This window comes from Alexandromys fortis, unplaced genomic scaffold (assembly GCF_014885135.2).
Source record: "Alexandromys fortis isolate MF-2015 unplaced genomic scaffold, M_Fortis_MF-2015_v1.1 scaffold_64, whole genome shotgun sequence".
Classification (NCBI taxonomy): domain Eukaryota; kingdom Metazoa; phylum Chordata; class Mammalia; order Rodentia; family Cricetidae; genus Alexandromys; species Alexandromys fortis.
Genome location: NW_026067976.1, coordinates 4,113,592 through 4,126,689, shown reverse-complemented (window position 1 = coordinate 4,126,689; position 13,098 = coordinate 4,113,592). Strand labels below are relative to the sequence as shown.

The window sequence follows — 13,098 nt, the reverse complement described above, 5'->3', positions numbered from 1 at the left end:
AAATGTCTGTATGCGTGTGTATTGTATATATAACAGTGGCAAGAAAAGTAATAAACATTCTTAAACACAAGTTTCAGATGGTACTAAATGTTAGGGATGGAAATAAAACTCACAAGGGGACAGGAAAGAGAAGTGAGATGAATACCAAAATTTTCTCTAGGGAATATGGATAAGGCTATATTAATAATTTGGCATCTTGAAAACCATGTAAGTGTTCAGAGGCAAGGGGTCTGCGCATGCTAGGGAAGGAGCTTACTGCTGTGTTTGAAAACAAGGCAAGGAGTGTGGAGATGGGAGTAGGGTGATCAGGAAGCAGATGATGTATTGAAAGGGCACAGTCTGTACAGAATCTTCCAGATGCTGCTTCTGCTCTGTAATAGGCAGGGACCCTCAGAAGAAGCCCTAGTGGAAATAGTCAGTGTGAAAATCATGGGGACTGAAGCAGTTTTTCCACTTGGAAGTTTAAAAACCTTGGGCACAACACCACTTACTCATTCTGGTCCTCTATCGATTCATTTGCAGGAGTGATTGACAAGTAGGTTCCTTCTTTGTAGAACTATATAATGATGACTGAATAGAATAAACATTTTTGCAGTCTCAAAGACATGTTCATCCATTGCTGATTGGCTTTTGGAAGGCTGGCTCTGCCTGCAGAGTAGAGAGCTGGCTGCATGGTATGAGGGCAGAAATAACACTACAGAGAGGCCCTCTGTCTAAAGCAGACGAAAACTACACACCTGGCTCAGACAAAGGCAATGACAGCGAAGGCGGCATGAAGGCCAGAATGCACAATACATTTTACAAGTACAATCATCCCGAGCCACCGTCAGACTGCATATGTGACAGTCAGGACTCCAGAGATGCCCAGCATTGCATTTTTCGGTAGGGCAGGAAGAATATGTGTGGGAAGTTGGGAATTCAGATTTGCAGTCATGTTAAGTTTGAAGGGCCTGTTGGACATCTTGGTGTAGCTGGCTTGTGGAGATGACCTGTCACAGAGGCATAAGAAGATGGTCATTCTGGAGAGATGAGGACACCCAGATGGGCACCATCAGAGGAGTGGCTCTTTAAGTTCACTCTACTTGCACTGCAGTTTGGAATAATGCTATGATAACTTAAATAAAACTGAATGATGAGCAAGTTGAATTCTGTTGCAGCATTTAATACAAGGTGATTTATAATGGATTAATGGCAAAAGCAGTTGGATTCAGTTTCTTTAAGAGCTGTCATATAATCCTAAATTTTCTCAAATGTGAGATCAGAATCTCCATGGTTCTGCATGTTCATATTTTAAAACTGTAGTAATTGCATTCTTCATCCTTTTGATTTGTTACCACAGAAATAAAACAGATATTAGTAAGCATTAAGGTAAACTACATTGAATACTATGATAGCAAAACATATTAAAATATAACCTTAAGTTCTTGGGAACTGAATGGTATTGTAAAATTGATTTAAATATACTTTAGAAAACTTTGAAATGACTTTATATAATTAAATGAATACTGCTATTAAAATGCTGTTTATGACAATCTAAAATTAGGCACTAGCCATTCATGAGGGATGACTAGGTTCTGTTTTGAATTTTTATATACATCAACTTTATCTTTTAAAACTCAATTTTAAGTAAAAGCTGAACATTCTCTGTTTAATGTTTTCCACATTTAAGACAGGAAAGTTTGTAGCTTGTGATTGCTGATTGCTTGTAATTTTAAGAAAACCCAAACATTGGGCTTTGAGTCACATCCTCCTGGGGCTGGTTTAATGTGTTATTGGATATTTAATTCTCATTTTGCTTGATTTGGGATAAGATAGCTGCTTTATTGCAGTAAATCTTTATTTTTACCTTTGATTTTCTCACTTATCATGTACTGAGTTAGTTTCCATCATAAGCTTGTCTTCCATAATATGCTGTTCCAAAAATACCTTTATTTCATGCTTAACTTCATCTTAATAGCAATATCTTAGGACATTTTTTAGAAAACATTTCTATGAATGAATATAATACATAGGCAAGAGTGTATGTTAAAGTCAAGTTGCTGAATTGTAGGGAAGGTAAACCCCCACCTGCTTAGCTAGTCTTTAATGCAGACTCCTGCTGGGTCATGGAAAGTTGAATAATAGAAAATGAGTAAGTTCTTCAAATTAGCCTTAATTCCCAGGAATTTTTAAAGCATTTTTGTCTCATCATGATATATGCTTTCTTATGAATGGAGCTAGCAATACACAGTTGTAAATAGTTTTTTATTTGTAATTTCTGATTGAAATTTTAACATTTTCTAGTAGAGTCTAGAATACATAAAGCTATATAATACACACAGCATTTTAATGGCGAATACATGCAGATGAGTGTGGTATTTCAAAAATTTTATTGACAATATATACTGTAACTAGAAGGACTATAATAAATATAAACAATGACATTTCTGATAGTATTTATATCGAGTACTAAGGGTCTTGTTCTTTTGCAATGAAACAATTTGAAATTTCAAATATTGATAGTACATATACTTCAGGCTTAAAAAGATTGTTGTTGGATGATTCAGAAGGCCCACAGAACAAGAATCTACTCATTATCAATATTGTTGAGGGCTTTAATCCATATAGAACAATTAAATGTGGCAGCAACATATGTTCTAACTTGAAAATATGTCATAAATATTATTGAGATGATGCTGAACCATATCTTCACACATGAAAACAGCTACACAGGCCAGTTGGACAGAAAAGAAAGCCCAGAAATAAGTCCACACATCCATGGATTGAGGTGCCAAGAATCATAATAGGGAAGGACTGGTCAGTGAATGGTGCTGGGTAAACTGAAAATCCACATGAAGGATAAAATGGTACCCCAACCCTGTAACACATATAAAACATCCTGAATGGAGGAAAGATAAAAACATGAACGATGGAACAAAATAAGTAGAACAAAACTCAAGGGAAATGGCTCATGACATTAGTGTTGGCATAGATGTCATGGGCATGGCACCAGAATCACAGGATTAGAAGCAGAAGGAGATGAGCCAGGTGATACCATAACCAAAAGATTCCGCAAAGCAAAGGGGATAAAAGAATGAAAATGTAATCCAAGGAACAGAACTCCTGTAGTCAGTAACAACACCTGTTCTGCCCTCCCCATCCTGTATGTGTGTGTGTGTTGTGTGTGTGTGCGCGCGTGCACACACATGCAAGCATTTTTGTATGGGTGTTCATAAGTGTGTAGAGTCACGTGTGTCCAGGTATATGTGCACGTGTATATGCATGCATGTGAAGACAAGACAGCATGCTAATGACAGATGGGGTAGTACATCTGTGTGGTGTGCTTAATATGTAGAGCAATGCAACTAAAATTAGTTGCAATGTTGTTTCTTTTGCCACAATAAAAGATAATTCGATTAACTTCAGTTTGATACTTTAAGAACTTTCAATGTGTATCTCAGTCTTCTCTTATTCCTGTCTTTGGGAAGAGAAGATGATTTCTAGTTGTTCCTCAGAACTTCCTAATTCCTCTGGGGTTTGATTTGGTAGCTTTGCTTATGAGTACCAGGAATGCCTGTGGTACCATTTCATTTTGTACTAACCCCTGAGGAGTTTCTTCATTTCGTTTTCTCTATTCAGATTTTCTCTATGATTAAAAAGAATGCCTGACTATGTAGGCATGTGTATTCTACCTAATGTCATATAAGTCAAATTTAAATGTAAATTGTTCGTCAACCATTTGTTCCCATTGTGCTGTTACTGGTTTTGTGTTTTCTTTGCTTGCTCCTTTTCTTTGCTCACTCCTTTTCTCTCTCCCTTTTCTTCCTTTTATGCTTATGTTTTTTATATTAACCTGATTTTCATCCAGTTTCTGGAATATGCTAATATAAATGTTCATCTAAATTATTTTGTCAGTGCTATCTGTACATTTAAAAAGACCACATTGAAGTATGAAAGTTACTATTATTATACATTTATTATAATACATATTTGTTCTTTCACACATATACACACACACACACACACACGTAAGCACCTGCAAAAGCATATGCCACTCGTGTAGAGGTCAAAGAACAATTGGTCAGTTCTCTCCCTCCACATTATATGTCTGGGAATTAAGATCAGATCATCAGTCCCTGTCAGCAGGTGCTTTTACCTACTGAATCATATTGTCAGTTCTTCTTTCATTTGTATTTATAAAAGACATATCAAAGGAGTTAGTGTTGGAATTCACACTTCTACCCCTGCTTCTGGCTGTGCTTTTCTGAGACTTTTGAGTGTGCCCTATAACTTCTGTGGTTCTGAGGTTTCTTCTTGGAGTGAGAACATTGTGTGTACTCCAGAAGGCATGCTATCACAGTAGCAGACAGTGTTTCAGCACCAATAGATTCATGAGTCAGTGCTATTTAGGTCCTTGTCCTAACTTTGTTATCAATTAGTTATGGAAACTGGAACAAATCAGTTTCTCTTTTTTATTCTGTGTCCATGTTTACTAAATTCACAGCATCCACACCAAAAAATTTACAGGGAAATTTGCTAAATGAAATTGGCAAATACTGTGGGCCCTAAGAAAATGATGGAGCATCATAGATACTAAAGTATAGCCACATCTATGTAGGAGAGACAGAACCTGTCTCCAAATATTAGATGACCAAACTGAGCTGCATGGGGGCCATGAGTAGGTGCTGCAGAAAGCCACAAGGTTCTGAGGCAAAGCTAGTCTACAAGTCCTCAAGGAACTACTGCTTGACTCATCTGGAATGGTCACTATCCTCTCTAGCCTCCTGCAAGTAATTCTGTTGCTCTGTCTGGATTTCTGAGACCTCTTGTCTCCACTCAAGTAGCAAAGTATCTTTCACGCACCATGGTCCAGTGTTTGCCAATTTTTTTTTTAGCCATTCAGTGTCATTTGGGCATTGTTGAGGCTTGGCTGTGGGAGCTCCACGTGAATTAGACATCAGCTCTATCATCAGCTCTATCCCATGGACCTCCCAGGACAGCTGGAAAAGATGGCACATAGAGATGATCATAGCTTGCCATGACACAGACCATGGAATTCCCAAAGCAGTGAGAGAACTATAAACTGATATTCTCCCAGGGGAAGGAAAATAAGTCATAGGCAAAGTGATGTATGTTGTGGGTTCTAAATGAGAAGCAGACCTTGCTAGGCAGACAAGGGTAGCAAGAGTGTAGACTAAGAAAAAAAATGGCCCAAGCAACAAAAGTAGGTGTTGGGGGACAGCTTTTTTGGGCCTCCACAGGTGGGCATGGGGCATATGCGAGTACATACATACACTGTTCCAAACTCATTGATTCAGTGCCTTTGTGTCTAACTTTAGACAGTTAAGAAATGATTCTAATGGCAAAGACAAGTCAGAAGCTCATACCTGGAATTAGCATAATAATTATCCCAGTCTCTCTTCAGTGCTCATGATCCAGAGGGCCCAAACAGGGTGTTTTTCATTCACTCTGGAGTCCCCAGTTCTACCTCCCTATAAACATAGTCCAGTCAGGATACTTTGGGGCCACCAGCAGAATAGCAAGTTGCCAAAATAAATGTTTTCCATCAAGATTTCACACTTACACTTAATGAAATCGACGTTTTCCAAACTGTTCCTTTAGAGCTGCGTTTTTCTTTAAGATTTATAATGAAAATATTTCATGACCTGTTGACATATTCATATGGTGATTTTCAAAAGGTAGATTTCATTTACAAAATGGACTTGGCAACAAGGAGTAATATCGGAGAAATAGAACAAGGCTGTTGACAGGGAAAATTAGGGCCCCGTTGCAACTGACATTGTTTTGCAACTGTGCCAGTTTTGAAGACTGGCCCATGGGGCAGGGTTTATGATGCCCTCATGGTAATGAGGCTGAGGCTGGCAGCCTGTGACCGTTCTTCGTTGACCTGCATGAATAAGAGCAGATAAGCAAAGGAAGTACGTCCCAACCACTCTTTTTTCCTGATACTGCCTTCTAGAATTAAGGGAATACAGGCACAATTCTGAAATAGTTACAAAGGAGCAGACAAGAAGGTCAGAAGCCCTTTTTTTGGATTCGGATCGCTGCACTTTATCTTGTCGTCTTGTTCAGATAACTGTGCAACTGCTGAGTAAATGACTGACAAGCATCGATTTCTTTGGCTGGCTCTCAGTCTTAACAGAATGTATGTTATGTGCCCTTTCTCCAGGAGTTAAGTACTGTGAAAGAGCACTCCCATTAAGATGGGAGAAGGTAGCATTAAAATCGGCTCTAAACATGATTAGCTTCAACTTTTCTTTTAAGTTTGTGAGATTTATATTTAATCCATTACCATTTCCCATGCTCCATATCCTCACTGCTATACTCATTAGAGTTCCCTAGTGATGAGCACAGCTGTATAGATCTAGTAACATCTTTAGCAATTCCACTAAGTTTCTAGCCATCCCTGGTGATCATATCAAAAGGTTTTGTAATGAACAGAGATTTGGCCCTGGAAAAACACACAAATCACTTTGCGGTGAGGAGCGTCACTTGTGCACATCCTGCGTTAGTCATCTTGGAGTAGATGGCACTTGAACTGAGTGCTGAAGAAGACAGTGGCTGACTGGGGATAGAGTTCATTAGAGGGAAGTGTGGAATGATTACTGTGCAGAAGGCCAGTTGAGGAGGAAATAAATAAGGGAAGAATTTTAAATTGTACTGGGGAATTGGGAAGATGGTAAGGTCTCAGGTAGAATTCTAAGTTGAGGAACTGATATATTCTAATATTCTTAGAGGGGAAGTCAGGAAGTAGATTTGATTGGGTGTTGCTTTGCCCAGAGCAGATTTTACAAGTTAGACATCAGAAATGGGAAAAACATATAAAAATCCAATGAAAATATTATCTACCATTATTGTCCATCAAGGATCATTCATCATGATGAAAAAAAATTATTCATTGTTTCAAATTCCTACAGAGCTGTGGTCCATGAGCTGTTTGTTGCTCTTTGTGGGGCTAGTTCAGTTCTCTACAGTCTTTAGTCATACCCCTTTCCCGGTGTCTTCTGGGTGGGATAACAATTGCACAAGGGGTCTATACAGTCACAGAATACTGTGACATTAGATAGACTGCAGTTTTCTTCAATCTGATTCCCCATTTTGTCAGATCAGACAGATTAACACTTGTGTGAAGTTTATAAAGAAGAGAATTAAGCAGTTCTTTTTGTATTTTGCCTATTCCCCTCGATCTTGTCTGTCTGTGCAGGTCACCTATTCAAGCTAGGTGCTTGCTACTCAAGAGTGGCTCATGGCACAGTTTTCTGTTGCATCTGAGAGGTGGCAGGAAATGCGAATCGGAACCAGAATTATCCATGATAACATGTTCTCTGGGGAAATCATGCACTCATTCTGGTTCCAGGGAATTACTTGAAAATAGAATTCAGCAGCCTGTGTTGTGTGTACATATTGTAACAAGTGGATTTGATGAGTTTAATCAATTTTTCATTATCATAATGTCAGTGTCCCCCAAATTGCTGAGGGAAGCACATCGTTATGATGTGATCTGAGTCATCTCTAATAGCTTCAGCAATTAGAACTCTGCTAGAGAGACAGCATAATTCAAAACCACCCTGTAGAGTTCTTTCCCTAGTTCTAGAATCAGGCATTTACCCTAGAAAACTCCATATTTTTGTAGCAGGAGATTATAGCTTAAACCCATATGCATAGTTAACAATTAGTTTTGCTTCTGGATTATTCATTGTACCTAGGCCTCTGAAGTATAGACTGAATTTACATAGATTTTTTTTCAGTTTTGCTTCAGGAAATGGGCCTTTGTGTGTGTGTGTGTGTGTGTGTGTGTGTGTGTGTGTGTGTGTGTGTGTTTGGTATTGTAACTGAACAGGAACACATGGTATAAAATAGTTGAAATTTCCCATAGTAGGTAATTTACATTGTTTCATATTATGCAAACAAGAATGGTAGCAAAAACTCAAATGGCACCATCACCAAATAGTAACTAAAAATTATTTTTAAATGAAACAAATACAGAGACTCATAGCCAGAAATTATGAAGAGAGAGAGAAAGATCTTGGAATGCACAGCCCTAAATGGGATGTCTCATCAACTCTCCCCTTAGAACTCAGGGAATCTTGCAGAAGAGGAGACATAAAGAATGTAACCAGGAGAACAAAGCCCTTCTAAATCAACAGAGAATAACTCATATGAACTCACAGAGACTGAAGCAGCAAGCACAGGGCCCATACAGGTCTGCATCAGATTTTCTCACATATAGTATCGCTTCAGCTTAGTGTTTTTATGGGACTCAGTGTGGACGAGTGGGTCTCTGATTCCTATGCCTTCTTTGGGGTCTCTTTTCCTTCTGTTGGTTTGCTTTGTCCAAATTCAATGTGATGATTTTTGTCTTATTATATTTTATTTGACTATATTTTGCTGTTATCTCTTAGAATCCTGCTCTTTTCTTCTGAGAGACAAAAAGGAGTGGATGGGATGGGAGGTGGGGAGGAACTGGGAGTAATGGAAGGAGTGGAAACTGTAATCAGAATACATTGTATGAGAAAAGAACCTACATTCAGTAAAATATAAAAAATGAAATATAACTACAGGTGCTGAGTATATGGTAATTGCTATATTCTTTTCCTTTTCATTTTTATGAGTGGTGCTTTGTGATATATGTATTTCTGTACACATTACTGATGCCAGAGGAGAAGTTCAGAATGCTGTAACATGCCCTGCCTTATTCTTGGGAATCTCTACATGAGAATGGAGTTCCATTTGAGCTAGTCTAATTGGCCACTGAGCACCAGAAATCTGCCTGTGTCTACACCACATCAATGGGGTTATTGACATACGTAGCTGTACTTGGTGTTTTTATATGGGTGCTATGGATTTGAACTCAGGACTTCATGCTTATGCAGAAGGTACTCTTACCCACTGAGCCATATCTCTATATTATGTGTCTTTTGTGCTCATTTAATCGTTTTCTGTTATTAGATACACATATAATGTTCATCACTAGCCAAGCATTTCAGCATTTTTTTCTACACCAGTGTTGTTAAAAATCCCCGGTGATAGAAATGCCCCAGGCAATGTGGTTGACATGGTTCACATGTCTGTTGAGTAGTTGAAATGTCACTAATAAAATGAGGATTTACGCTTTCAATTTTAATTCACTTAAAATAGGTAACTATTGACTATTTGTGCAACACTGCATAGCTCAGTTCAAGCTATGTTAACTATATGAAACCTGTTCTTCATTAAGGTTTTTAAAATGTGCTCACTAGAGACCTAGATTTTTAGAAAATCTTATTCCAAAGTACAATGGATGCACAATGCTCACTTAAGAATTCTCAAAGTGGTTTGACCATTGTAAACATCACACACATGAAGATCAGCAGTTTCATAATACCAGAAACTGTTCATGTCCCCTCCCAGTTGATTCTTCATTATTCACCCCAAATGACTAATTGCATTCTTTCCCTGTCTGTATTCTTTATTTTTTTTGCCTTAAATTCCACAGTCCCATTTTATTCTATTTTTAAAAGAAATCTTTATTAGAAACATAATCACATGTTCCAGAATACCTAGACATAATAACCTTGCAATTATATCCACCTATAAAATCATTAATTTGTGGTAATTCATCAGCAATGGAAGTTGGGATCTAATAAGAAAAGAATGACTTTTTAAAAGTGAAAGTAAGTTAGTTTTTGAAGAATATTCCAGAGCAGGATAATTTTCTAGTGAAGGACGATGTCATTGAGTGATGATTTGCTTAAGAGAGAGGAAGGCAGGCAAAGATGCAGGAAGTCTGGAAGGAACCAATAGGGAACAAAAGGCCATCAAGTCAAGGTTACAATTGGTTCTATTCAATTATAATAGGCACAGACTTAAAGGTGTGGATTTTGCATGTGCTTGAGGGGCTGGGAGTTGTACCCAGCATATTTTTGAGCTCTCTGTGCATACACTCCATAAGGTATCATTTATAATATACATTTCTGTAAGTTTTGAAAAAAATATTTCAACTTATGTATCAAGCGTACTATCAGGATATAGAGAATTTATATCAACAAAAATATTCCCTACATCTGTGATCCTTGTCTGTATCCATCTCCTCTCCTATCACTAGTAACCACAGATAGGCTGCGTCTTTAGAATTAGATTGTTTTTTTCTTGAGTTTTTCCCAAATGGAATCATATAGTATATAGTCCTGGTTATGTTACATTAGAACAACACAAAGACCTTACATATGTGTCAGTTTTGCTGTGTACGGTTTCACCTGGTGGCTATCACAGTTTCTTGGTCCCTCTACCTGTTGCTAGGTATTGGGGTTGTTTCTGCCTTGGGACGACTCTGAGTAACGCTTTGGTGCACAGTACTTTAGGAGGAATATTCTTCCATTTCTCTTAGAGTTATGGTGTCATATGAAGACTGTATCATTTAACTTGATAAGAAACTTTGCATTATTTTTCTAAGTAATTAAACTTTTCTCAGAAATGTCCAAACATGTACTTGCTTCACATCCTTGCTAATACTTTCTATGGACAGGTTTCCAAATTTTTAGTCTAATCAATGGGCAGTAGCATGATGTGATTTTTATAGGCATTTTTTGGGGGGTGGGGAATGATGTCTTATTGTCTTTACAAGTATTTTCCACTCATGTATTTTATAACTTTACTCTGTGTGTGTGTGTGTGTGTTTGAGAGAGAGAGAGAGAGAGAGAGAGAGAGAGAGAGAGAGAGAGAGAGGTGTAGTGTGTATGTTGTATGTGTGCATTTTCATGGATGTTTGCACATGTGTGTGAGAGGGTTTGCAAACACGTGTGCTCATGGGGGTAGTGCCTATGGTTGATGTCAGTTCTTTCTCTCTCTGTCTGTCTCTCTCTCTCCAACTGTATATTGAGACAGGATTTTTCACTGGGTCAAGAGTTTACTTATTTGACTTGTCTAGCTACCTAGCTTGTTCTAGAGGTATCTAGCCTCTGTCTCTTATATGCTGGGATTATTCCAGGCAGCCAGCAAGACCACCAGACCACTAATATTCTTCACATAGATGCTGGGGATTCGAACTCTAGTCCTTATACTTGGACTGCAAGTGTTTAACTAACTGATCCTTCTCTTCAGCAAGTTGTAAATATTCTTATATAAGTCTTTTATATTTTATGTTTATTATCCAGTATTAACTAATGTATTTGTTCAACTTACCTCCTTTTGGGTTTATAATTAATGGTTTATGTATGTGGTGAGACATTTTTCTATATGTTCAAGGTAGTCAAGATTTTGTCCTATGTTTTTTTTTTCAGAATTTTTACATTTTTAGTTTTGGGTCTCTCATCTATTTTGAGTAAAAATTTAAGCATATGATCACAAGTAAAAATCAAAGCTTGTTTTATTTTCAGATTGAAGATCAGTTGTTATTACAACTTTTACTGGAAAAATTTGAGAAAAGATACACCCTCCCCTCACTGAATTACATTAGTACTGTTGCCAAAAAGTAGTACTGTAGAAATTTTCAAAAATCTGTTTTAACTAAATGTTTATCTTTATTCTAGTACTGAATGATTAATATAATTTTATATTGAGTTTTCAAATCTTGAATTTGTGTCCCTTTATCAAGATTATTTTGACTATCCTAGATCTTTTATGTTTCCACATGATGTTGGGATTCATCTATACAGACATTCGGTTGGGATAATAACTGGGGTTTGTTGAACATAATAATCTATTTGGAGACTAAGGAAGTATGTTTTTGCATAAATCTCTGGTTTCTCCTAGCATTATTCTGTAACATTCAGGGTAAAAAAAATTGTGTATCTTCTGTTGACTCCACTCCTGACTACTTAGCTTTCTTAATGCTCTCATTTTGTGTTTTAAGTTGCTTTTTTTCACATAACATCACTAGTGAGGAGACATGCTATTGATTCATAAATATTGACCTTGTACTGTGCATTTAACCTTGCTAAACAGACTTATTTTATTATTTACTAAATTCTGTAACTTAGAGATGACAGCGTTAGTGAAGAACAACATTTAGTAACTGATTTTTCTCTCTATCTATCTCTTACTTTGGTGTTTTTACTGTACTGCTAGAACCTCCAAAGTAAAATATTGAATATCAGTGTTGAGAGGGGTTATTCTTGCCTTGTTCCTAATCTTAAAGGAAAGCAAGAATTCACTAAGTGTCACATTGACTAAGGTGCTTATTTGTGAGTTGATGTTAGGTCATTTGTAGCCTGCAATTAGTCGAAGATGAGTATGAAATATTTCTTGTATCTTCTCCATTATCTCTTGAAGATATTCTTTTGGACTTTGGGAATAAGTTCTCCCTCTCCTCCCCCTCTCTCCTGCTCCTTTCTCTCCTTTTCTTCCTTCCCCCCTTTACGCCTTTTCCCCAACTCCTGCTCCTTTTTCTTCCTCTTCCCCCTTTCCTTCTCTTCTACCCTCTCTGTACTGAAGATTGAAGCCAGCACATGAAAGCAGGCTAAATAAGTGTTCTGCCAGTGAGCTACACCTGCACCCTAACATGTTACCTTAGTTTCTTTGGACATACTTTGTTTCTTGAAAAAGTTCTTACAATAATCTATTTCTTTGGGCGGGTTGAGTTTTTTCAAATTAATTAATTAAAAAAAAACAATCTTTTCTGGTTCTGGCTATTACAAATAATGCTGCTATGAACATAGTTGAACAAATACTTTTGTGGGGCTGATCTAATGGGAGCTCACCAAGGCCAGCTGGACTGGGACTGAAAAAGCATGGGATAAAACCGGACTCTCTGAACATGGCAGACAATGAGGACTGATGAGAAGCCAAGGACAATGGCACTGGGTTTAATCCTACTGCATGTACTGGCTTTGTGGGAGCCTAGCCTGTTTGGATGCTCACCTTCCTAGACCTGGTGGGGAGGACCTTGGACTTCCCACAGGGCAGGGAACCCTGACTGCTCTTTGGACTGGAGAGGGAGGGGAAAGGGAGTGGGGAGTGGGGAGTAAGGGGAGGGGGAGGGAAAAGGGAGGCAGGGAGGAGGTGGAAATTTTTAATAAAAAAATTAATAAAAAAACAATCTTTTGTCACAAACAAATCGCAGTTCCCTCTTTCTCTCCTTCTCCCACTCCCCTACCTTTCCCCCACTCCATCCCCCCATCC

The 13,098-nt window shown here is 37.9% G+C and overlaps 1 protein-coding gene across 1 annotated transcript in view; it reads left to right on the top strand.

Annotated features, from left to right (window-relative positions):
- Adamtsl1 (ADAMTS like 1) overlaps positions 1 to 13,098 on the top strand; it is a 919,831-nt gene that overhangs the window by 174,195 nt on the left and 732,538 nt on the right. The window lies entirely within an intron of this gene.